Genomic DNA, 25,145 nt, shown 5'->3' on the forward strand with positions numbered 1-25,145 from the left:
TCTGTTCACTAAATATTGAGGAAGAAAAATGTCAGGCTGCCAGCCTGAAGTAGACCCATTTACTATAACCCTTTGGTGCTGACCCATGGGCCAACTATTCACCCACTGTATTACATGTTTTTCTAGCTGTATGCTGCACATTTTGTCCAGAAGGATACTGTGAGAAACAGTATTGAAAGCTTTGCTGAAAGATTGCATCAACTGACTTCCCTTGGTCAGCTGTGTGGGTGACCTTGTCATAAAAGGAATTAAGTTCCTTAAACAGGACTTTCCTTTGTGAACACGTGTTAGCTGTGACCAATAACTGCATTGTCTTTTAGGTGTTTTCCAATAACTCCCAGAATAATCTCCGTAATTTTACTAGGCACTGAAGTGAGACTGACATGCCTGTAAACCAGGGTCTTCTTTTTTGCCCTTCTTGAAAATTGGAACAATGTTTTCCAGTCAGCTGGGACCTCTCCAGACTCCCAAGACTGCTGAAAAATAATTGAGAGAAGTCTTGTAATGACATCAGCCATCTCTCCAAGTACCCTGGGATGAATCCCATCAGGCCCCATAGAATTATATGCACGTAGTTGGAGCAGCAAATCCCCCACAAGTTCAGGGTTGGCTGGGAGTTTATCATATCTGCAGTCATGATCCTCCATCTCAGGACTCTGGGATGCCCATCATCAGTGTTGAAGCTGCTTTGTCTACATCTCTATTTGTTAGGTGATGATCCTCACCAAGTAATGGACAAATGTTATCTCTGGTCCTTCATTTCTGTTAGCATAAAAAAAAATAATATTGTCTCCCACAGTACTGGCCAGCTTAAACTTTAATTGAGTTTTGGCTGCATGAATAGGGAGAAGTCCCTACAATGGCAAACAGCATATCTGTAGTCTTTCCATGTCACCTGACTTCTCTTCCAGTGGCTGCACACTTTCTTTTTCTGCCTAAGCTCTAGCAGAAGATCTCTGTTCAGCAAAGCCTACCTTCTACCCTGCTTGCTTGACTTCCAACATTTTGGAATTGATTCTGTGATCTTAAGAGGTAGTACTTAAAAAATTGACCAACACTGATGGACCCAGATGCTTTCAAAAGTAGTTTCTCAGGAGATCTTACCAACTAGTTCCCTTAGCAGCCTGAGGTCTGCTTTCCCCATATCCAGGGCTGAAGTTTTGGTAGCAGTTTTCCTCCTGTCACTGAAGATTTTAAACTCTACTTCATTGTAACTATTGCCAAGATGGCCACCAATCACCACTTCACCCATGAGACCCTCTCTGTTTACAAGCAACAAACCTTGGAGGGCAACTCTCCTCGTCAGCTTCTTTAGTACCTGTCATAAGAATTTATCATCAAGGTGTTTTAGGAATCTCCTGGACCTGTTTGTATCAGCAGTGTGGTATTCTCAGTTTACATCTGGCAAGCTGAAGTCACCCATAAGGACAAGTGCAGCAGATTGACTGGTGGTGAGAGGGTAGAGGATCCTTCATTTCTTGTGTTATGGCTGGCTGACACATCTGTCTTAGGATGGCAGAGTCTGATTCCACCAGTCAATATCCTCTGACTCCCTCATGCTCCTCAGCCTGTGCACCTTCACCCAAAGCTCTGTCACCAGCCTGAGCAGTTCTCATACCCAGGCACACCTCCCCCATGTGTACTCACTGCTTCAGTAAGACACTGACAGAAAACTTGGGTGTGGCGTAAAGACCACAGGGACACCAGGGTTCTTTTAGGATCAGTAACTGCTACTACTTTATTGATGACATAACTTCAACTTCCCCTTATTGAGGACAGGCTCCCTTCTTATACCATTCGCTGCACAGCAGTACTTTTCCACTAACTGTTCATTGGTCAACAACATTGCCTGGCAACAGCAAACACTCAGCAACTTCCATGTCTTAACGGCTGGAGAACAAGTAGTTTGAGACAGCAAGGCATCTCCTGAAACACCTTTCTTTGTTTCTTCTAAACACTTTATATTCCTCCTGGCCTCATTGTTAAGAGTCCGATGTTATCACCAACCATGGGGCTTGTCCACCCCCATAGCCACACTCCCACAAGAAGTTGCATAGATTTGGGCGTCCCCCCCAGATCTCTTCTTCATCCAGGCTTCTTTATCAGGCCTCCTGCCCTGTGCTGGCCGCGAGAGGAGCACGGTGGGGATGGGGCTGAAAGCAACAGTGCAACAGCTCCTGCACCCCAGGGACAGGCACTTTGTGGGTGTGCTCCCTGGTGCTGCTGTGGGAGCACGCAGGTACCTGGTGCCGGCTGGCACTAGGAGGAAGGGGCGCGGAGGCACCACTCGGGTATATCGTGCAGCCTGAGGCCTGGGTGGCCATGTGTTCCCTTGGGAGTTCTGTCTGGGTAGCTCTGTTGCTTCCTGTGGCTGGAGAGGCCACAGGGAACGCAGAGGACATGGCTTTCTGCTGGGTGGATACCAAGACTGGAGCTCCTCACGAGTGGGTTACAATCACTGTTGGAAGTGTCAGTGAGTGCCCTCCCTGCCCTATACCAACTGCCACACCATGCTGTAGCTGCCCACTCTGTCGGCTACCCTCTTCACTTGAGGTCCTTCGAGCTGCCCTTTGTGGGTGAGGGGGATGGCCGCCATTACTCTTGGCCCTACCCACAACCCGTCAGCCACTCTCAGGAGAACTGCTGGCTCCTGGCAGGTCTCTGCACTTCCCCAAGGTTTCCCTGACTCATGTAACTCCACTGTGTGCTACAATCCCCAGCTCTGCTGCAGAACATGCCTGCACTGGAGCTGATCACCTCAGCCAGTGTGACTTGTAACAACTTACATATAACGTCATTATTGTGACAACTTATAACATCCAGAAACGAATCTAGCAATAAACAACAAATCACAAAATCACAGAATCACAGAATCATCTAGGTTGGAAGAGACCTCCAAGATCACCTAGTCCAACCTCTGACCTAACACTAACAAGTCCTACACTAAACCGTATCACTAAGCTCTACATCTAAACGTCTTTTAAAGACCTCCAGGGACGGTGACTCAACCACTTCCCTGGGCAGCCTATTCCAATGACTAACAACCCTTTCGGTAAAGAAGTTCTTCCTAATATCCAACCTAAACCTCCCCTGGTGCAACTTTAGCCCATTCCCCCTCGTCCTGTCACCAGGCACGTGGGAGAGTAGACCAACTCCCACCTCTCTACAGCCTCCTTTAAGGTATCTGTAGAATGCGATAAGGTCGCCCCTGAGCCTTCTCTTCTCCAGGCTGTACAATCCCAGCTCCCTCAGCCGCTCCTCGTAAGACTTGTTCTCCAGGCCCCTCGCCAGCTTCGTTGCCCCTCTCTGGACTCTCTCAAGCACCTCCATGTCCTTCTTGTAGCGAGGGGCTAAAAACTGAACACAGTACTCGAGGTACGGCCTCACCAGAGCCAAGTACAGGGGAACAATCACTTCCCTAGACCTGCTGGCCACACTGCTTCTTATGCAAACCAGGATGCTGTAGGCCTTCTTGGCCACCTGAGCACACTGCTGGCTCATATTCAGCTATCAACCAGTACTCCCAGGTCCTTCTCTGCCAGGCAGCTTTCCAACCACTCATCTCCCAGCCTGTAGCGCTGCTTGGGGTTGTTATGCTCCAGATGCAGGACCCAGCACTTGGCCTTGTTGAACTTCATACAGTTGACCTCAGCCCATCGCTCCAGCCTATCCAGATCCTCCTGCAGAGCCTTCCTACCCTCGAGCAGATCGACACATGCACCTAACTTGGTTTCGTCTGCCAACTTACTGAGGGTGCACTCGATCCCCTCATCCAGGTCATCGATAAAGATATTAAAGAGAACTGGCCCTAGTACTGAGCCCTGGGGGACTCCACTAGTGACTGGCCTCTAGCATGAGAAAATCCATACGAAGGAGCAAAATGACATGGAAAGAATATTTAGGTGAATGAATGGCTAAACAAGACGTTTTGCTGTTGGGTGAGAGAATGGGATTATGAAGCTACAAAGTTTGCAAGGAGACCTGCTCCATTGCTTAGGCAGTGGTTAATATTTTTTTAGCAAAGCAATAATTTACAGCCTGGATTTATCTGTGTAATTGTGTGACATCCTGCAAAGGAAACTAATCTTACGTGAGATAAATGGCACAGACTAAAAATGTGCTCTTCTTAATTGTAGTACTCCAGTCATTTTAAAATGATGGCATGTTTCGTCTTGGGGAAACAGGGAGAAGGATAGACTGTGGGGATAATTAGTGATCATTACAGGAATGAGTACTTCCTAAATAACTGTGCTAATGAAATAAAAAACGTATGAAGAATTTTGAGAGTATTTAAAGAATAATAGAATTTCTTAGTCAAGATATTAGCAAGTTCTGTCAGTCAGAAAAATAACACACATACACAGGTATTGCTGTTGATGCTGAGCATTTAAAAGTACTATGGCTAGTTCTAATCATAGCACTACATGGCAGTGATAATGGGTGACAGAGCACTGGCGCAGGTTGCTCTGAGAGATTGTGGAGTCTCTCTTCTTGGAGATCTTCAACAGCTGCCTGGACGTGATCCTAGGCAATTTTTCCTAGGTGGCCCTGCTTGAGCAGGGGTGTTGTACCAGATGAGCTCTAGAGGTCCCTTCCAAACTCAACCACTCTGTGAGTCTGTGACTCTGTGATATTCACATCATGTATCAATGAATTTTTGCATATTCCTAAATATTTTCTGTCACAACTGCTTTCATTTAAACAAAAGAATAAAGAAAGTCAAAAGTAAAAAACAATAAATAAGAAGGTCTACAGCATCTTACACTGTTTGTACTTTTCCTTTTGAAAACTTAATTTTGGTATAATCTACCAATTGTAACTATTTACTTTATACTGTTATCAGATTAGAAGACTTGAAACCCTGAATCAGCTGAAAGCTTGGTTTTATTTCAATTCAACCAACTCCCTTTTGTATTTCATTTTTTTCTGTTAACTTAGTCTTAGTCCTCTTCCCTTTGGTTTTCAGCTTCTCCTGTTCTTACTGACTCTGGACTGGTGTTTTTTGTCTGTTTTTTTATTGTTTATTTATTTATTTGTTTTGTTTTGTTTTGTTTTTCCCTTAGGTATTATGCTTGATCTCCTGGCTATACAATATATTATTTTTAATCTTCATCTTTGTTCCTTTTGATGTTGGTCTGCTCTGTTCTTTATTTTGTCTTTTTAGAAGCTTCCTGATAGCTTCTCTTTTGCTCCTGATAGCTCCTGATAGCTTTTTTTTTTTTTTTCCCCAGGATTTCTTTTGTTTTGTTGTTTTGTTTTGTTTTGTTTGATTCATTATATCTTAACAAGGTTGAGCATTGTTTTCCAAGGGAATAGTTTTATTCAGTGAAAACTCTAGTTTTAACCAACTTGAAGCATTTGTGACTGAGGTCAAATTTGGTGATTACTTTCGGACTATTAATTTAAAAAAGAGTTCCAGAGAAACATTTGCTGAATTTGAATACAAAATATTTTAGTCTGAGTTCACCTGGGGGTGTACCAATATTTGTAAAATCGCTTTGAAATAGCTGATCCTTTTCAGAAGCTTGTGTCAGTTACAAAATTTACTAAATAGTCTTTCATGTCTAGGAATAGTATGACAAAAAATGAACAAGGAAAATTTTGAATAGATTTTTCCTGTTTTTTCTACTGAAGCCGTGGAATAATTATATTCATATTTATGTTAATAATTATATTCTTATACTCCAGGACATAACATTAGAGTGATTATTTAGGTAGATGCCATAAAGTGAAAATGTTTCAAAAGCAAATGTAGACAAAAATCTGTACTAGGATAGCTTACATTTTAAAGTTTGGGGAAAGTGAACAGGGGGTATTTGAAGAGGAGTCACCCAACCAGGTGTTCACCAATTAGAAAGAGTAATATAGCATACTTCTTTGGAAGTTCTGGGTACAGCTACTAGGTCTGCAGGCATATTGACTTGTTCACCTAGCCCTTTGCCAAAAATGATAAAAACATAATGAAATAATTTTGCTTTGAACTTAACAGAATGTATGGTTTCAGATATGAAGTAAATTTCACTTTTGGCTTTGTCTGAAACAAATTTTCTCTATTATGGGCACTGAACTGGAAAAAAAAAAAAAACAGTCATCCATTGAGCCCTAATCTAGACCAAAAAAGGTCAGACCAACAATTTTCTTTGGCAGATTCTTCAAGAAATGTGCCAGGAGCAGCTCTGTTGCCTGCATTAGAGCTTTACCCATGTATATAAAACTCTAGTGTCTGGAAAGAAGATTAATCTCCTTTAACAACAGCAGTTGGCTAACAATTGACTTTTAAATCACTTTAGTCTATTATCTTGGTTAAAAGAAGTCAGTGTGCATCCAGTAAATCTAGTCATATGAAGTTAAACAAACATATGAAGTTAAACAAATTTGTTTAACTTCTCATTTTTCAGAAAGAACAAATTTGGAAAGCTTGATATTGTTATTCAACTTGATAACATTATGATATTCTCCTATATGAATATACAAAACAACTTTCTATAAAGTATAAATGCTTTTGAGGTCTTTTTCCTTCAATAAAATAAATTAAATAAATAAATAAATAAATAAGATTTATTCAAAAAACCTGAATGAGACGGGATTTTTAATTAGGTAGTTAATGGTATAAACCACAAACTATCAAGCTATGTTCATGGGTGAGTGAGGTGTATGAAAATCTGCTGAGAGAGCACATCACGCCCAGCTCTCATTCTAACATCGTTCAGTTGTTTCTAAGAGGTGAGAAATTTCTATTTCTCATGCCATCTTTTTTATTACATTTAACAACAGGCTTCTGAACTCCCCTACCCCCACCCCCACCTTGTTCAAATACAAAATTATTTGTAGGAATAAATGATTGTGTGGAGGGGAAAATACCAAACGCATGACAGTGACAGGATTTTGATATAGACAATAACTTAATTAGTGAGCTGTTCTCATTATCTTCTGTTCCTGTCTCCAAACTCAGGCAACATTTAAAATATTTTATAACTTTTGTATTTTTTAATAAAAAAGGTAAGGGTAGGCTTGTGCACAAGCTGAGAGACTGTAGATTAGCAGAAATTAATTATAATTTTGACAGAGATTTTGTACTTAAAAAAAACCTCTTTATCCCAAAGATATTAATTGAGACCTTGTTTTGTCATTGTTTTGTTTAATAGCAGTGTATTCTACAAATAACTATATGCATTTTATGTGGGTAATGGGATTCATGATTCCCTCTCCCTCAGCAAGGCTCAGGGAATTTTTCATTCTCAGTACTGTGACAGTAAGTCCTTTGTTTATATTGTCAAGTAGATAGAAATAACTGCCTGTATTCTGACATATTTAATTCGTTAAACAGAATGTCAGATCATATTTGGATCCACTGCAGATGTCTCATGGCATCCTGTTAATTTACACTGGAAGAGGCTTGATTTTTCTGCCCACAAAACATGTTAATTGAGGTTGTTTCTGTTTTGAGCTGTGCCATTTTAACAACTACAGAAAGTGTTTTTCCTTTTCAATTGTGCTGTAATATACCTTTGAGCCACAAAAGTCTTTGGGATTATGCTAATCACATTTTTAAAAGTTAAAGTTACCAATGTTCTCAAAAGTAAAATTCTAAATAGTTGACATTGTTAGTATAATGATGGGCTTTTATTTAGTCACAAAAGCAACGTGTGATCCATGTTTGAACACTTAGTCTCAGATGAGCAAAGTGCTAAACACCCACCATTTTCAGTGTTACTTGTAAAAAGTTGACATTCTTGTCAATCCTTTTAGTGTAGAAACAAAACACTGAAGGCTGTCTTAGCAAGTGGCTGACACCTTTTTTAAGCCTGATCAACTCAGTTGTAAGTGGCTTTTTCGATACTGTTAGAAACTTGCAGACTGCAGATTTTAAAACCAATGTGTCTCATTTTCCATGTTAGAATCATGTTACGTGTTTGCTTAGTCATTGTAATTTAGTTAGACTGACTCTGGTTTACAAAAGAAGAATCACAAGAGAGATTCTGTTTAGAACTCCTTGTAAAGTACAGCTAACTGACAAATATACATTAGCAATTATTCTTAAACTGATTATTTATCATAATACACGTGCACAATTATTTGATAGAATGGATTGTGCTTCTTGTCAGCTAGATCTAGGCATACTTGGAATGATAAAGTATTTCTTTAAGTCTCTAATATATATGAAATATTTTATAGATTTAAAAATATATATACTGAGTGTCAGTATCATCTTCTAATTGGTGTCTCTGCTAATATCTGATTCTACATAAACGGAGCTAAATTAAAAATTGCTCACAGTTGCTTTGTCACCATATGATTGACAGAGTTTCTGCTGAAACATCTGTTGCCGTGTTCTTAAGTTTCCCTTTTTAATTTTTAATGTTCAGTCTCTGTTCACAGACAGACGTTGTCAAATTATGGAAGCACATAAGTAATGTACTAAACAATTAGTGAAATAATATATTTTTACATTTTAATTTAAACAGAGATGCTTTTATCCTGTACATTTATTCCTCTCTTTTCTTGCAAGTTCCACATTCACTCTCAGATCAATCCCATCCTTCCCTTTTTTCCCCTTTTCAGTGGAATCCCATTTCAGTAAATGGAATTTCACTCAATTCTGTCTCCCTTAAGAAGGTTTTGATCAAAGCTCCATATAAGAGTTGATAGCGCTATTGAAAGGGACACCTGAATGGATACATTGAATTTGTTTCCCATTTGAAATATTCCAGACAAGTATTGTTCAACATCTGAAATGATGCATTTAAGGACTACTATCCTGCACTCTGTTGCGTATTCTAAATGTGTATATACTGTCCTGTATATACATGAGAGTTTCACATATATTTATTCAGTTCTCATTCTGAAGAATATTTTGTGACCTGAGTGGTTGTAGATCTAATATCTAGAAAAGATCCAACTGATAAAAGATCTGATGAAAGTTTTCCATTGACTCTAGTCCTTTTATGAAATCTCTGATTTTGTGATAATTGCAACTTTGATTCTGGGTATCTGTAGATTTTAATGTAGTAATGGCACTTGGATCACTGTGAAATTTGTTGTGAAGTTAATGGTCTTAGTTTTTACTTTAAGACTTGACATTTTTTTGGAATCTATGTATTTAAGGAAGTCGTTTGGATCATCACAAAGATTTGGATTTAAGTAAGGTATAAAAAAAGCTCCTTTAAAAGAGCTGGAAGACTCAGACTCAGGCTCAAGCATTCAGATGAATTTTTTGGGGTCACAATAAATGCTGACCAAGGTTTGGGACTAAGGGTTTTTGTATGGAAAGCTAACAATCAGGCAGATTTCAAAGTTGCCCAGTCCTCTATGTTGACATAGCTTTTTAAATGCTAATGTAACTCTTGGTCTTTTTTTTTATTTAATTATTATTATTATTATTTATTTTTTTATTTTGGTTTTGGTTTTGGTTTTGTCTCTGTATATCTTTCCTTGGATGAACATATATTGCTTTGCAAGGTGCCCTCATTCTGTGTGATTTTGCTTGAAGCAGTAGGGAAATACATCTTGCTCTTTGATGACAGAGGGCTATCAAGACTGCATTCTTCCAACATCATTGGTACTTATCTGTCTCATCCAAGTAGCTGTTCTAGTGGTTCGTGGTGCTACTGCTATATGAAGCAGTAATTATTTATTGATTTATTTCACTGGAGAAAGCCTTCCACATTCGTTCCGTGAGATGAAAAAGGAATCTTTAAAGCAGAGTGTCAGAGAAAATATCTGAATGATAACTCTGGAGTAAATCACAGCAAATGGGCCCTAGTTCTTGCAGTGGACAAAGGCTGAGGCAACAGAAAACTCTGAAACAAGGTCCTCATTGGACCCTTTAGAGGATGAGAGAAACAAAGATAATTGTGGTTCCTGAGAGAAACAGCTGTGCAGTCTTTACGGGATGAGGACTAGGAAGTAGACATAGGGTGTTCTGAATTAAGTAAGTGGAAAGAATTCTTGAAGTCAACTAACTCCCTAACTCTAATTTCTTGTGTTTTGTTTAGTGAGGAACAAGGAGGCAGGAGCACTGCTGCAGACAAAGAGGCTTCAGCGTTAGTCTGCTCATAGTCAATTAAGATACCACAATTATCAGGTGTTTATGTTACTGCAGGTGCTACTCTCTTCAGCATTGAAAGTGGGTACTTGCCCTACCTTTGGGAGGAGACATTGTCTTGCATCCCTACTGCATTATAGTGGACAGGAAAGGAACAATAAAAGACCATATGGTGTGGGGATAGAATTTTGGTTGGTCAAGCCTTTTTTGTTAGTGTGCACTAGAAGGGACTTTCCTCTCAGCATTGCATCAGGAGGGTTCTTCACGTGTTTCTTGCCCATTATTCAGTGTGTATTTAAAATGCCTCTTAAATCACTGCATGTGGTTGCAGTCTGGCCTACAACAGTGCCTACTACCAGGAAGAGTGGAAAACTTTATACTGCAGTGGGTCAGTATTAACTTCCCAGGAATGTATCTTGAGAATTGTCAATGACCAGCAGAAGCAATTCAAAGGAAGAACCATTATTTAGGGCAGAAGGTAAAGAGGAGGAGGATGCTAAGAGATTTCTGTACATCAGGTTCTCTCAGACATGCTAATATCTTTTCTCCTTCATATTTAATCTCAATATCACATAATGTGAAAGAAAGGAAAGGAAAGGAAAGGAAAGGAAAGGAAAGGAAAGGAAAGGAAAGGAAAGGAAAGGAAAGGAAAGGAAAGGAAAGGAAAGGAAAGGAAAGGAAAGGAAAGGAAAGGAAAGGAAAGGAAAGGAAAGGAAAGGAAAGGAAAGGAAAGGAAAGGAAAGGGGAGGAGAGGGGAGGAGAGGGGAGGGGAGGGGAGGGGAGGGGAGGGGAGGGGGGAGGGGGGGAGGGGAGTATGTAACTAACTTTTCTGTAACCAAATCTGTAAATACATTCATACATTCAAATGATATAAACACAGCATAGGTGCCTGAATGTGCAATGCGTTTCTGTCAGCTGAAGATCTTGGCAGTATATCCTCACAGTAGTTTTATTTTTATTAAGATTCAAAGCTTGACAATTCAATCTTTGGTCTTAAAGGCTCTGAAGGTCAATGTCATATCAGAGAAGACAGCTGATGGGAGCATGATGGGTTCCTTTAAATGTTTATGTGCTTTTGGTCTGTTACCAAAGGAAAGAGCATTTTCCCTGTGATTAGCACTGTTGTTGGCAGTCTGAAGAGAAAGAGGAAAGTCAGATTTACATGTTTTCTTTGAAGGAGGTCTCTCTGGTTAAAAGTCACTTCAAGCTAGCAGATAAGTGTGCCAAAGCCTCTTCAGCAATAACTTGCACTCTAGTTACTTTGCAGGGAGAATAGATGAGTTCATTCTGCAGGTCCATTCATCTTGTACTAAGAAATGGATCTCCAGCCTTAGGTAGCACTCCTTAAGATCTCCCTAGCAGTTTGCTCTCCATCCATGTTTGTCTACACGCATATTGAAAATATAATAGCAGACTGTGGGGAATTAAAGGATTCTTTTTTTTTTTTTTCTTTTCACAGCATTGTAATGCCTCAACATGTCAAGTTATTTCAAATCACATTCAAGACCGTCATATAGCATGTAAAATGATGACAACATAATAGTATCAGTAGAATTCATCATGACAGGACACAAATGGATAGGTCAACTAAGGATAGTTTTTTTTCCCCCTCACTTGCTGCTAAAGTCGTCCCATTCTGATTAAAGGGAAAGGGGTTGCCTATTGATTAAAATCAAAGAAAAGAAACAAACAGGACTGAAATTATAGCAAATACTTTGGAGCATGGGAAAAATGCTTTTGTTTTGATACATAATGTCAACTAGTCTATTAAAGGATCTATTGACATACATAGTTTTGGCAGTATATATATGTATATATATATTTTTTGTATGCTGTCAATCTTATCCAACAAAATGAGTCAGTTTCTGTGTTGAGAAGCTGGCTTGAGATTGGCCAATGATCCTTTTGTACCAAACATTCCTTGGCTCTGTTGCTTTAGGAAGAAATAAATGCTTTTTTATCATATAATTACCAATGAAAAGTGTTGGTGCTTCTTGTCTGTTACCAAAAGGAAACACATCTCCCCTGTGACTAGCACTGTTGCTTGTCTCAAGGGAAAAAGAGAAGGTCTGATTTACACTTTAATCCCTGAAGAAGGTCTCCCTGGGTAAGCATTTTGTCAAGATAGCAGAGAAGTGTGCCAAAGTCTTTCCTGCGATGATTTGCATTGCCGTCTAATTACTAATTACACTGAAATCTCTGTAAATCCTCTATAAAATAGTACCCAAATAGACCAAGTTAAATAACACATTAGAAATTCTTAGAGCCTTCTTTTGATTATGCATTTGGTTATTAGTTGTTGTTTTTAATCCCCAGAACACTGTATCTTGTTGACTCAAATTATTTAATAACCAGCTACAGTTCTTTTAGTATGGTTATAATTGTTTGAATAATCTTTAAGATTGCTTTTTATTACTTCATTTATGTGTAGAGCTGCATACATTCTTAGTGTTCATCATAAAATCTGAGCTAGTAATTCCTAAATGAAATATTTGTGCGAACATAGAATTAATATTTCAAATACAGCCAGATATTTAACTTCTGTTTTGTGTGTGTGTGTGTTTATTTGTTTGTTTGTTTGTTTTACAATCCTTTCTTATTTGTCTACATTCAGAAGAGTGAAGTTTTTCTGTTTTCCAACTGATACTCGTGAAAATAAGAAGCTTTGCATCTACATATTTCAATACAATTCAGTGAGAACATTAACATCAGAAATGTTTTAGAGGCTTCTAATAAGTAGTCATGCAGGATTTTAACATCAGCTTCATTTTAAGCAGAAATTCAGGGATGAAAGCGCTTATTCTCAAAGATCTGAAGCTAAATGCAAATTTTAGTGCTTTCTTGGATTGGCAATGTGAAGAAATTGGAAATGAGGACTCTGAAGAAGTATAACAGAAATGTAGAATATCCTACTGATACATTCTTTGGTACTGACTTGAACTGGCTCAGAAGGAAAGAAACAATTAATTATTTTGTAACTGAAATTAAAAAATGATCAGAGAAAAACCACACTTTTCATCATCTTATTTATAATCTGAAGGTACATGTTCATAAAACTATCAAAAATCTGTTTCACAAATTTTCATATGAATTTTTGTTTTTCACTGATTGGTAGATGTTTCTTATTTAGTTAGTTACTTTTTGTTTCCTGCCAGAAAAGGCAATCGTACTCAGTTGTTTCTGTTAGCAGACCAGTTACACAATGCAAGCAATGGTAAAACAGTGAATTTACAAACATGAGCTAAATGTTGTATGAAAACTAAGAAAATAACTTCCAGAAATAAATACTGGCTTATCAATGGTGACATCCACCCTGACTTTCTTCAGAATGTTTATGTGCTTGTTTGTTGTTTGTTTTTAGTGAATCTCCTGATTATTTCCACCTTCTAGGCATTTTATAAGCTTGCTAAGTAGTTTTGGTACATGTGAACTAGATTTTTTTAATTATTATTTTATTTTTTATTTTTTTACAGGAAAATTGATGTGCATGCTTCTTTCTAAATCTAGTTACATATATGTATTTTAATGCCCCCCTCCCCTCCTCTCCCCCCCATCCCTTTTTAGTCCATCAGAGCTTTTTGGAGATGGGGAATACTTGGCTGTCTTCCCAACCTCAGTTTGGATATGAGTTAAAATCCACCGAAGTCCATGAGAGGCTTTTCTCTGATTTCTGCAGGTACTGAATCATGCCACTAATTCTTTGAAGAGTATCACAACATAAGCAATTAAATTTATATTGAAAACAAAAGATTTATCTCACAACTACTGTTATATTTTCAGTAAAGAAATAATTACATGTTCATCACAAAACCTATAATTTAATTGCAGAGCAGTGTAATTAATTTATAATTTAGTTACCCAGATTTAAAAAAAAAAAAAAAAAGGATCTTTATATCTGATTTTGCTGCTAAGATTGTTGGATGAGAAGTAATAAATACAGAAGTAGAGTTTTCTGTGGTAATTGGACTGTATGAAAAGAAAAACTTTACTGCAACTGCTTGCATTGTTATATGGGTGAGGCTAACTAATTTCTAAAGGTTAATATCTCGAAATGGCCTCAGTTACTTTCTTGAACCCTGAGTCTTGGTAAAGACTTCAGAGGGAAAGACTTCTGGATATATCCAATATAATGGCTATATCGTAAGTCTGAAAGCTGCTTTGCAAGAGGCTACCAAAAGATGATCTGGAAAAGTATAGCTTCAGCTTTTTCTGTCAGAGTCTTACCTGAAGTTATTTGATTGTCTGTGAAAAATAAAACGGGCTCTGGGCACTAATGAATTTGGTCCTAAAGACTGATGCATGTTCAGTGGTTGAGAAATTAAGTCACTGTCCAGAAAAATTATTTTGCCTACTGCCAGGCTTTCAAATAAACAGAGGATTTTGGGAACAACCTGACAGAAACTCCTGAATGACAAGTCAGAGGACGATTAATGGGTGAATTAAGACACATGAAGCCAAACAGTTCTCCTGATTACTCCTATAGAGACATGAAAAGGCATCTCTCTGCAAGGTTTTGTGGACAGAAGCAAATTTGTTCTGCTTGTATTGCCAGATATATTAAAGCTGATTCTACACTAAAAGCTGTGGGACTGTGGACTTAGGATCAGGTCTTTAGCCTGAAGTGAAGTCTGTTGATATTTGATGCTTCAGAAGCTTGTATATATTTTGTTGCTCTTCGGATTGTCTACATCTACTTAAAGTATTAAAAATACGACCTGCTGCCTCCTTGTAGTATGTCCCTGTCTAATTTTTGGGTATTGGTATTTTGGGTTTTGGAAAGCACAGAATGGAATGAAAAGTGACAAAACTGAAACTCAAACCTTCCTAAATTTCAGAATAGTCTATGGCTAGAAGAAATATGCATGCTTTTTCTGAGAGAGAAAAAGAGAGTGAAAGCATACATGCATACATGCATGTATGTTTTGTTGACAGTTGTTTCTAACTCTGAATGGTAGGTAGGCCAGCCCTATCAAAATATTAAAAACACCATATGAAAGTAAAATATGCTTCCATTTTCTCTGAAATTCTGCTTAGAGATATATTACTGAGACAGTTAAAAATCATCTATGGACAAAATACAACAATCAGTGCATTATCCTTAGCTTGATTTTCAGATCAGTTTTTCTCAAATTACTACAAAGGCTGAATTTCTTATTCCAGGCTTACAATTGTATGTAAAATAAAGTAAGATCAAGTACTTAAATGTTGCTATTAGAGCGATCTGTCCTTTTATCCATGCTGGTCATTTTATTTCACTACAAAATCCATGAGAATTGTCTTGACAGACACTGTTCACTTGGCAATTTATTTAACTAATGTAGATGATGATAGGTTTCTTAAGACTGAAATGGAACAACATCCCTCAAAAGCTGAACACTGTCATTTATTGAGTGGTTATTTGAAGACTAAACTTTAGCCATGGTGTGGGTAACTTCCTATGGACTTTAAGCAATGCAATTGCAACACTAATACTCCATAAACACATAATAAGGACTGGGATAAACAGCGGTCTGACTTTGAAGTATTTTCCAGAGTATTGGCAATGAGGGAAATACAGTTCTGTCACAGGATGTACCTTAGAGCTTTCCAGTCCTGTATGCCTCCAGTTGAGAAGAAATAACACAAATAGTTTTGTGTATTCAACTCAGTTTCCATGTGAGAGGGGGTTTGATTATTGCTCTTTGAAGTTGTGGCAGGAAGAGGTGAAATTTGAAAACGAGAAAAATGCAGGGAAAAGACAGTTTTGAGGTTTTAGCGTTAAGAAATCAAGGTAACCTGGACTCAGAAGATTTGACTTTTAGTGCTGGGCTCTGACAGAGGCTTACGGAGTGGCTTTTATCAGCCACATTTTCCCTTCAGCTTCTCTACTTTCTCAATGTAATAACAGTGCTGTCAGCTTTGTACAAGGGAGAACTCCTCTGAGACTCAACTCTTTTGAGATTAATTACTGAATATATAGCAAGGAGATCTTGTTAAAAGGAAGGAAAAAAAATCTTTTTAGAAGAAAATTAGTGACAGGGACATGGCAGATTAAGAATAAGGAGATAAGTGAAAAATGAGACTCAGTTGTGAATGTGATAATACAAACTGGGAAAACGAGTGGCCATTACAGAAGGTTTGGGAAGGAGTGAGTGTGAAGGAAGAGTGAAAGTGAAAACTTAGGCAATTAACATGAGAACTCAGAAAAAGGGAGAAATAATGGGGAAGGAAAGACTGATGAGAGGGAATATTACCAGTTTTCCAAACCTAAGAAAATGAGAAGAAAAGGAAATAGGAAAAAGAGTAAAATCAGTAAAGAAAATTGAATGAAAATAGTGAAAGTTAGAAAATCAAACAAATCCCAATTTTTGTGAAAAATGTTTATTTAAAACTGCCTTTTGAATGGTAAAAATAGCAATATATGTTGTATTAGGTACGTGAAACCCTTCAAAGTCACTATAGATAAGGAGTAAAATGAGACAAGCTGTCCAATATGGGAACGATGCACATCATTCTATCATTACAGAAATATAAGAAGTGGAGATAACTTTTTTTTTTCCTTTTTTTTTTTTTTTTCTATGTTTAGTTATCCTGAATTTTGTAAACTGTAAAATGTAAATAACAGTACAGTTAATTTTTTCCTTTGGAGTACATTATCTTCCACTTGATTAGTTTGGAGCACTATGTTTCTTTTTATGAAAAATGTCTTAAATATAAAACATAATTTGGGAGAAGCAATCTCCAGTAGGGTGCTGTCACTGACATGAATAGGTAACATTCTGTATTGCAATGAAAGTCTCTGTGCTTCTGGGAAATGTGTTGTGATAAGTCAATAACTGTGCAGAATGACCAGGTTTGACCATACTATTTAGTGGTATAATGGAAACTAATTTTGGCATGTTTGAAAGTAGTGTTGTATATATGACCTAGCTGTGACCAGGGGCTGCCTAATCTTGAAATTTTTTCCTGCCTTCCAACTGTCTACAGCATAAATTTAAGTCTTATGTTGACTTAAGTCTTACCATGGCTCATTGGTTAACTAGTAAGTGAATAATCAGACAAAATATAACCAGAAGATTTCTGTGATTATTTTTTATTTTTTGATTTTTGATTTAAAGAGCCTCTAATTTCATTGTTTTCATGGTGAAAAGGACACCCTTGCTTAGGACTTCTCTGTCCTTTTTCCTGCTTCTGCTTTGAGGCCTTTAAAATTTGTCACTACTAAAGTTGTTTTCAGACCAAACTAGAAATCACTTTTTCTTTTTCAAGGTTTCTCTGCTTCATCACAAGTGCCTATTTATATGATCATTTTTGGGTGCCTGTGCAAATATTTTTCTCTTGTTGTCTATGGATTTCTGTCCTTACCCCATCATGTACCCGTGTGGAGTATAGCTAGCTTTGTCTGTCAGTGACCTTGGTCTTCCTAGGTACATTAGCTTCAAAGTTCTTGTGTGAGATAACACCTCTTACTGAAACCAAGTGACAGTTATGTAAAACGCGTATAAAGACTGCAAAATCTTTTTTCACTGACAAACATTTACACTGCTTTCCCATGTCTTTTTTAAAATGGTGTTGGTTCTACTTTTTGATAAACATTTCTATGTGATGACCTGTAAAGCATGAAAATAGTGAGTCCAAATGTCTGGTAAACAAATTTCCACAGCTATACTTAAATCATTTTGCCTTGATCAGCAGATCTTATAGTTGGCTCTCAGTGTTCCTTTAATGCCTTTATTTATTTATTTATTTATTTATTTATGCCTTTGCTTATACAGTGGAAGTTGAGGTCCATATTTTGCATGGCTAATTTCTGACTAATATCTGTGCTTGCAGACTATAGAATATTGTGACTGAGATATGCCCTACAAAATGACGAAGAAATCTGGGCCCAAATAATAAAGGATGGTGAGAAGTACAGTTGTTTAGCCCACATTCCATATATATATATGGAGAAAAAAAATATATATGGGAAAAATCTTATCGTTATTTTCACTGAAATGTTTTGAAATCTCATACATTAATGAAAAATCAACAATTACAGTGCAAAGATACAAACCATCTAAGAGTAGAATTACTACCTGTGCTTATTCCTTTAGTTAATTTATTTGAATACTGCATGCAGTTAATTGCTTCAGTACCAGATTTAATAAGAAACAAATGCATGCAAACACATGAATGCAAGTCTCTGTAATAGATCTCCATGTTTTTGTGAGTTAAGTGTGGTAGTACAATTATTACTAAGAAATTAATTCATCTGCAACTTCATGGAGTTGGATTTTAGCAAAGTTTTTAAGACTTCTCTACAGAAAGTAGTGTGTTCATTGACAATAATGGATTGAATTCTGCACTTTCTTAAGCTTCTCTTCAGACAACTGCCTGGCAGTTTAATAATGATGGGATATTATTTCATGTTCTGCTCTAATATTTTTAACACCAGCATTTCTAATGATTGTCTTTTGTAATCACTTCGTGAATAGTTTTCCTGCCAAATAAAGCTTTTTCTTTCCTTTCTTTATTGTTTTCTTTTGAAATGAATTTTCTTTCTTTGGCTGTTCAGAATAATTCACATAAATTAAAAAGTTATTTTTAACTTTCAAAACAACAGGTGCATTTGTTGAATCCTCTTGCATGTTAGCCAAATGATCTTTACTTGTTCAACAATAAAGAAAAGTTTATTTTGCTTTACCTTTATAATATTCTTCTTAGAGAGACAATGGAAGATTTAATTTCACTTTACAGATCAGTTCAAATTATTCATATGAACTGATATAGGGCCATTCTCAAGTCTGAATATTTTCCCTATTTTTTTTTCAGGGATTACTTATTATATGGATCTTTGGTGGTAAATATTCATCTGCTGCCTGCAGAACCAAGGCCTCACACAGGTGTGTGTTCTCTAGCCTTGCTTCACTTTTGCACCTGGTATAGCTGATAAATTGTTGGGACCTCTGGAAAAAGGCATTAGTGTCAGACAATAAAAGATTCAAACAAGGAGCCTAGACAAAAGGGTAGATTCTCTGTATGGGAGATCCAATCCTGCTTTGAATGAAAGAAAACTGATCAGTACAACAGTCCAGAGTGACTAAGAACCCCTTTTTCAGATTTTGGCATGGAGATTTAAACTGTGTTAATCTCTTTAGCATTAATAGAAGTTTAAATCTTTGTGCAATTTCCAAAAGCATTTTCCTTAACTCTCCATTATTATATCAAAGAGAGGTGAGAAAACATATTTGAACACTTTAGTGTTGACCAACTTTCCTGTTCTGAAGTTCACTTGCCTAGGTGACATTTTCCCTTACCAGCAATTGTGTTTGGTTCTTTCAGCCGTGCTCAGAAGACAAGTCCTCATAAACGTTGCTAAAGACCAGTTTATGTATGAAAATATGGTCAAATTTCTAACTCCATTTTTAATTTGAGTTTTGGAGAGTGGACAAATGTCAAGTGGAATGTCCACTAGAAAGGCAGTATTAAGGAGCTGTTCCAAGTTCTAACCAGATGTGAGACTTTCTGTTGCAATCAATAACAAATCTTTCAAAGGTATGAAAGAAAGGCTGGGTTGTTTTTGTAGCCATAAAGACTTCTAAATTTAACTTGCATGTCTATGAAAACTCACATTGGAAATAATATTTACTTTATTTTTTATTTTTATTTTTTCCCTCTGGGAGACATGTATCCTGCCTATTTTTTACTTACTCCAACCATGACTATTCTTTGGATATGCTTGCACTGGGAAAAAAAAAAAAAAACAAAAAAACAACAAACAGAAAAAAAACAGTGGAAGAAGGAGGCATGCTTATTGTAGCTTTACCACTTTGTATTGGTGCAAAAGCATGGGTTACTACAGGTAAACTATGCATCTATAGTCCTTTAGTGCTTTGTTACTTGTACAGTCTTGCCCTCTGAGAAGTGTGTCTATCTCATCCAACATATTCAGATTACGTCTCGATTTTGCAGTTCTGTCTCTATAGCCTCTGCTTTCTCCCCCTTTTATTTTTTCCTCTCTGACTGGACTACAATTGCAAAGTCAAAAAGCATAGATCCTGTGTCATATTGATTGGCTCACATTTGACCTTCTTAGATTTGCATTAAGCTCCTTCTACAATAACATTACCATGTATTTATCTGACCTCATTTCTCTTCATGTTCCAGTAGTGATGAAGGTCTAAATTGTGTTTCTGTTTCACAGTATTTATCCTAATATCTCACCATATTTTTACATTATTTCTCACATAATATTTTTTTCTTATACAGGCTTACCTTCATCTAAGACCATCTTTAAATGTCATACAATACTTCAAGAACTGAAAAAAAAAAAAAACCCTCCTGTATGTAAAACATTAATATTAAAAATCTACATTATCTGTGAAAGACTGTAATTGTACTGCTATGCTTTTGGTTTCTCCTTTGTAAGCCATTGCATTTCCTCGGTATGATCACTGTGAGCACTGGAGAAAAGAAAAATGGACAAAAACTGAAGACTGGCTGATTAAGTTAAACTTCTAAATCTATATCTAAACATCTAGAAATGTATCATAGTTTTTAAAGCTGAGGAGCCATGCTTGAAGTCACTGGAGCACAAAACAATCTTGAATTCAGTCCCATTTGATTTAAAGTCTCTTATATTTAGCAAATGAATATTTAAGTTCTCTCCCTCCCCCCAGTGAATGCTGATCTCTGATTCTTCTAGAAGATGTACTTATGCGGTGTTACTTATCAAAAGAAAAAGAATCAAAATAATGTTATTGAGCAATATTTTCAGTGTTTTTGTTGTTGTTTTGTTTTGTTTTCAGAAATGATGCTTCAGTGGTCTTCACTGATATTAAATGAATGAATATGTTTCATGGATTATTTTGTTTGGCTCATTCAGTAAATAATAATTAAAACAGTGCTTTTCTCCTTGGTATATTTGTCATGTATGGAGGTATTTGCATCAGGGAGCAGCACATTCACTTTGAAACCCACAAGGCACATTATATTCAATCTTCTAATACCCATGTGTTGTAATGGCAGCCCAAGTTTAGGCTGCCCACAGAGCACATCTGCCTTTGCAGCAAGTGCTGCTGGGATCCCACCAGTGAAGAACCATGATTTTTTGTTGTCTGGCACTGGCCAAAAGATGTCACAACATGAGAAAGTAGCTGGATGGTCCTTTTGGTTTGTGCAAAGGCTGTATAGGTACCCCCGTCTGTCTGCCTTCTGTCATTTCCATCATGTCTTTGATACTTCTCATTCATCCATGAATATGGACTTACGTGAAGTTGGTGTACATGGCTAATGAGTTTAGATTCAAAAGAGTGCTCAGATCAGCATTTAATAGGCAGCAATATGTACTCTCACATTCATATGTTTAACGCATATGTCTTGTGATAACTTTTTAGTGAATTGTGTATGGTATAATTATAGGTCATAAAGTGAAGGAAAAATAATGTGGAAATGAAATTTACAGTTGATTTTCAAAGTTCTTACATACTTATAAGTTCAGAAACAAAATTATCTGAACCTGTGCAGTGTTTACTTTTATTTATTTATTTATTTATTTATTGAGAAGTTGTTGCTTGGGAAAGTTATTTTTTATATGTTTTGATAAAAGTTTAGCTAAAAATAAGAAATTGTGCCATGAAACTAATTATGTTCTAGGGAGCTGTTTATTCCTGCTGTCCATACAGCAATGGAGCCACAAGAAGCTTATAAAAACATGAAGTAGATAAATACTAAGTGCAAAAACTCGGGGCAGAAAATAATTTTCTTTTTAAGAAAAGGACTTAGCAGGGACAGAGTAAGCTGTCTTCTTGAAAGCAGCTTGTCTCATTATTCTATATCTAGGTGAAGATGTCTCAGGCCAGACTTTACATTAATGTGTTTTACTTGCAGAAACATTTAATAGACCCATGCAAGTTACAATTGGAACACTTGCACTGTTCTTACAGCTTTTAAAATCCTATTTGAACGAACATTCTAGCATTAATTTAGCTGCAAATCATATGTTGCTCTTCACAGTTCTAGTTCATATACAACCTCCTGGGTGGGGATTTTGACTATTTTAATTCTGTATTAAAACTTCTGCAAAGAGTTTTTGGATAAGGGTAAGTATCATATTTTTTTTCTGGAGCTGTTACTGCTGTATTAGCTAAATGTTCAAGATGTGTTTAAAAGGAATTACTCAAATTTCAGTTTGATCAAAGCTATCAATACAACGTCAAATGTCTGTATCAGCCTACAATTTCATTCTCTGTTTTTAATGAGTTTGGGCCTTTCTGAATAGATCAAATAAGAAATTTTCGTCTAGGTTGCTTCAAAGCAAGATGTTCATTATTACACGGATTCAGTGACCACAGAATTACATGTTGGAAAGGATCCTGGATGTAGTCTCATCCACCCCGCATGGTTAAAGCAGAGTCAACTGGGCCAGGTTGCTCAGGGACACATTCAGTCCAGTTCTGAATATTTATAAGGATGGAGAATCCACCATCATTTTGGGTTGCAGTGTTCAGTCATGCTTACAGTAAAATAATATTTCTATTATGTTTAAATGGAATTGCATTTTTTCCCCAGTTTGTATGTCCAGTGACTCTTGTCCTGTAAAGTGCAGCACAGACGAGTTTTGCTCCTTCTTTACTTCCCAGCATCAAGTATTTATACGCATTAAGATCCCCCTTGAACCTTCTCTTCCTCAGACTGAAGAGTCCCAGCTCTCTCGACCTTTCTTCTTATGAGATGCTCCAGTCACTTCATCGTTTTCCATGAACTTTCACTGGACTCTGTCCAGTATGTCCATGTCTTTCTTGTACTGGGTGGTTCAGAACTGGGCACAGCACTCTAGGTTTAGCCTCACCAGTGCTGAGTAGAGGGGAAGGATCACCTCGCTTCACCTGCTGGTGATGATTTGCCTAATGCAGCCCAGCCATACGATCAGCCTGTTTAGCAGCAAGGGCACACTCCTGGCTCTTGTCCAACTGGGTGCCCACCAGGACCCCCAGGCCCTTTTCTGCTAAGCTGCTTTCCAGATGGGTGGTGCCCAGCCTGGTACCTGGGGTTGTTCTTGCCCAGGAGCAGGATTTTGCCCTTCTCCTTGTTGAACTTCATGAGGTTCTTGTCAGTCCATTTGTCCAGTCTGTCAAGGTCCCTCTGGATGGCAGCATGGACAAGTTCCCTTTTCTTCAGGCATTTTCTGCTTGTGTTTTTGTTGCCAGACATCTCTCTGTGTGTATGACAACAGCACACATGCAGATCTATAATACTTAAGGATGCTTAAGTTGGCAAGTTAGAGCTCTGTCATGCATGCAGTTCAAGCTCTAACTGCCTTCACTGAATGAGAGTGAGAACCTTTAGCACTCTAGGGAGTGTTTGTGTCCTTGTGTTTCATGCCACAGTGTAGTGGAGAGAGTACGTTTACGGGTTATACACCATGTAGAATAGAAACAGAGAGATGAAGTTTTACAGCTTCATTAATATTTCAAGGAAAACAAGAATGCAGTTTCTGTTTTCTTAAAATGACATGGCATTTAGACAGTGCTGCAGTGGCATAATTCTCCTGCCTTATTTGGCTTTTGAAGGTTAGGAAACATGAAATAAATAACTCTAAAACAAAAATTGTGCTGTTAGAAGAAGCAGTAACCTTCCCGAAAATTCCTATGACAGTATTTTAGCTAAATACTAGTCACCAGTGATATTTAAAACTGTTGAATGAAGTAGTCCATGTCGAATACCCTTTCCTCCTATGATAGTCATCATTTATCATGTTTTGGATCCTGCAAAGACCTACCACCTGTGTATATCTGGACACTTGCTGTCTAAGCAGATGCACAACTGATGCATGTGTTGATCTATGTGTGTAAATCTTTTCAGTGTGGAAAAAGAAAATGAAACCTTGTTATTCTTAAACTCAATAGCAAAAGTCTTATTGGACTGAGTGTAGCCACAATTTTGTCTTCTGTATCCTCTATGGAACCAACTATTTTCAGTAATTGCTAGAATCATAGAATCATTGAATGGTTTGGGTTGGAAGAGACCTTAAAGATCATGTAATTCTAACTCCCCTGCCATGGGCAGGAACACCTTCCACTAGACCAGGTTGCTCAAAGCCCCATCCAACCTGGCCTTAAACACTTCCAAGGAGGGGGCATCCACAACTTCTCTGGGCAACCTGTTCCAGTGCCTCACCACCCTCATAGCAAAGAATTTATTCCAAATATCTAATCTAAATCTACCATTTTTTTAGTTTAAAGCCATCCCCTTTTTCCCTATCACTATGCTTTCTGACAAAGAGTCCCTCTCCAGCTTTTCTGTAGTCCCTCTTTAGGTATTGGAAGGTTGTTATAAGGTCTCTCTGGAGCCTTTTCTTCTAAATGCTGAGCAACCCTAACTCCCTCAGCCTGTCTTCATAGGAGAGGTGCTCCAGCCCCTTGATCATCTTTGTGGCCTTCCTATGGACATGTTCTAATACATCCATGTCCTTCTTGTGCTGGGGGCCCCAGAGCTGAAAGCAGTGCTCCAGGTGGGGTCTCACAAGAGTGGAGGGGCAGAATCATCTCCCTTGACCTGCTGGTCACACTTCTTTTGATGCAGACTGGGATGCAGCTGGCTTTCTGGGCTGCAAGAGCACATTGCCGGCTCATGTTTAGCTTCTAATCCACCAAGATCCCCAGGTCCTTCTCCTCAGGGCTGCTCTCAAACTATTTTCTACACAGATTGTATTTGTGCTTGGGATTTCCCCACCCCAGGTGCACAGAAACACTGTTGCTTCCTTCCCTTCCATGAATATCTTTTTATACACTGATGAGCAAATTCCACTGATGTTAGCTGTTACTATCACTAATCTTTCAGGTCCCTATTGATTTCTTCAGAGTCACTATTTACTCCAGAGTTGTTTTACTGGAATTTTTGATCCATAGGCAGGAAACTCGGAAAAAAATTTTGTCCTTTCCCAGAATATGTCCAGGTAGGAGCTTTGTAACATTTGGCTCAGTGCCAAAGCTTCACACTCAAGGGTTTGTGGAAACATAAGGTACTAGGAAATTTTTGTGTCTTATATATTTCATAGCTTTTAAATGAGTCAGCATTCCAACATGACTCTTCTAGCAAAAGATTTTCAGTTGTCTCTACCACCTGATTGAATTGAGAT

The 25,145-nt window shown here is 37.7% G+C and overlaps 1 long non-coding RNA gene across 1 annotated transcript; it reads left to right on the forward strand.

Annotated features, from left to right (window-relative positions):
* Positions 1-12,560: 12,560 nt before the first annotated feature.
* Positions 12,561-20,889, forward strand: LOC310894731. Its single transcript, XR_014580122.1, has 3 exons — positions 12,561-13,721; positions 18,839-18,909; positions 20,276-20,889. It is a non-coding gene; the product is annotated as an uncharacterized lncRNA (long non-coding RNA).
* Positions 20,890-25,145: the final 4,256 nt, after the last annotated feature.

The sequence above is a fragment of the Anser anser genome (genome assembly GCF_964211835.1).
Source record: "Anser anser genome assembly, chromosome: 2".
Taxonomy (NCBI): domain Eukaryota; kingdom Metazoa; phylum Chordata; class Aves; order Anseriformes; family Anatidae; genus Anser; species Anser anser.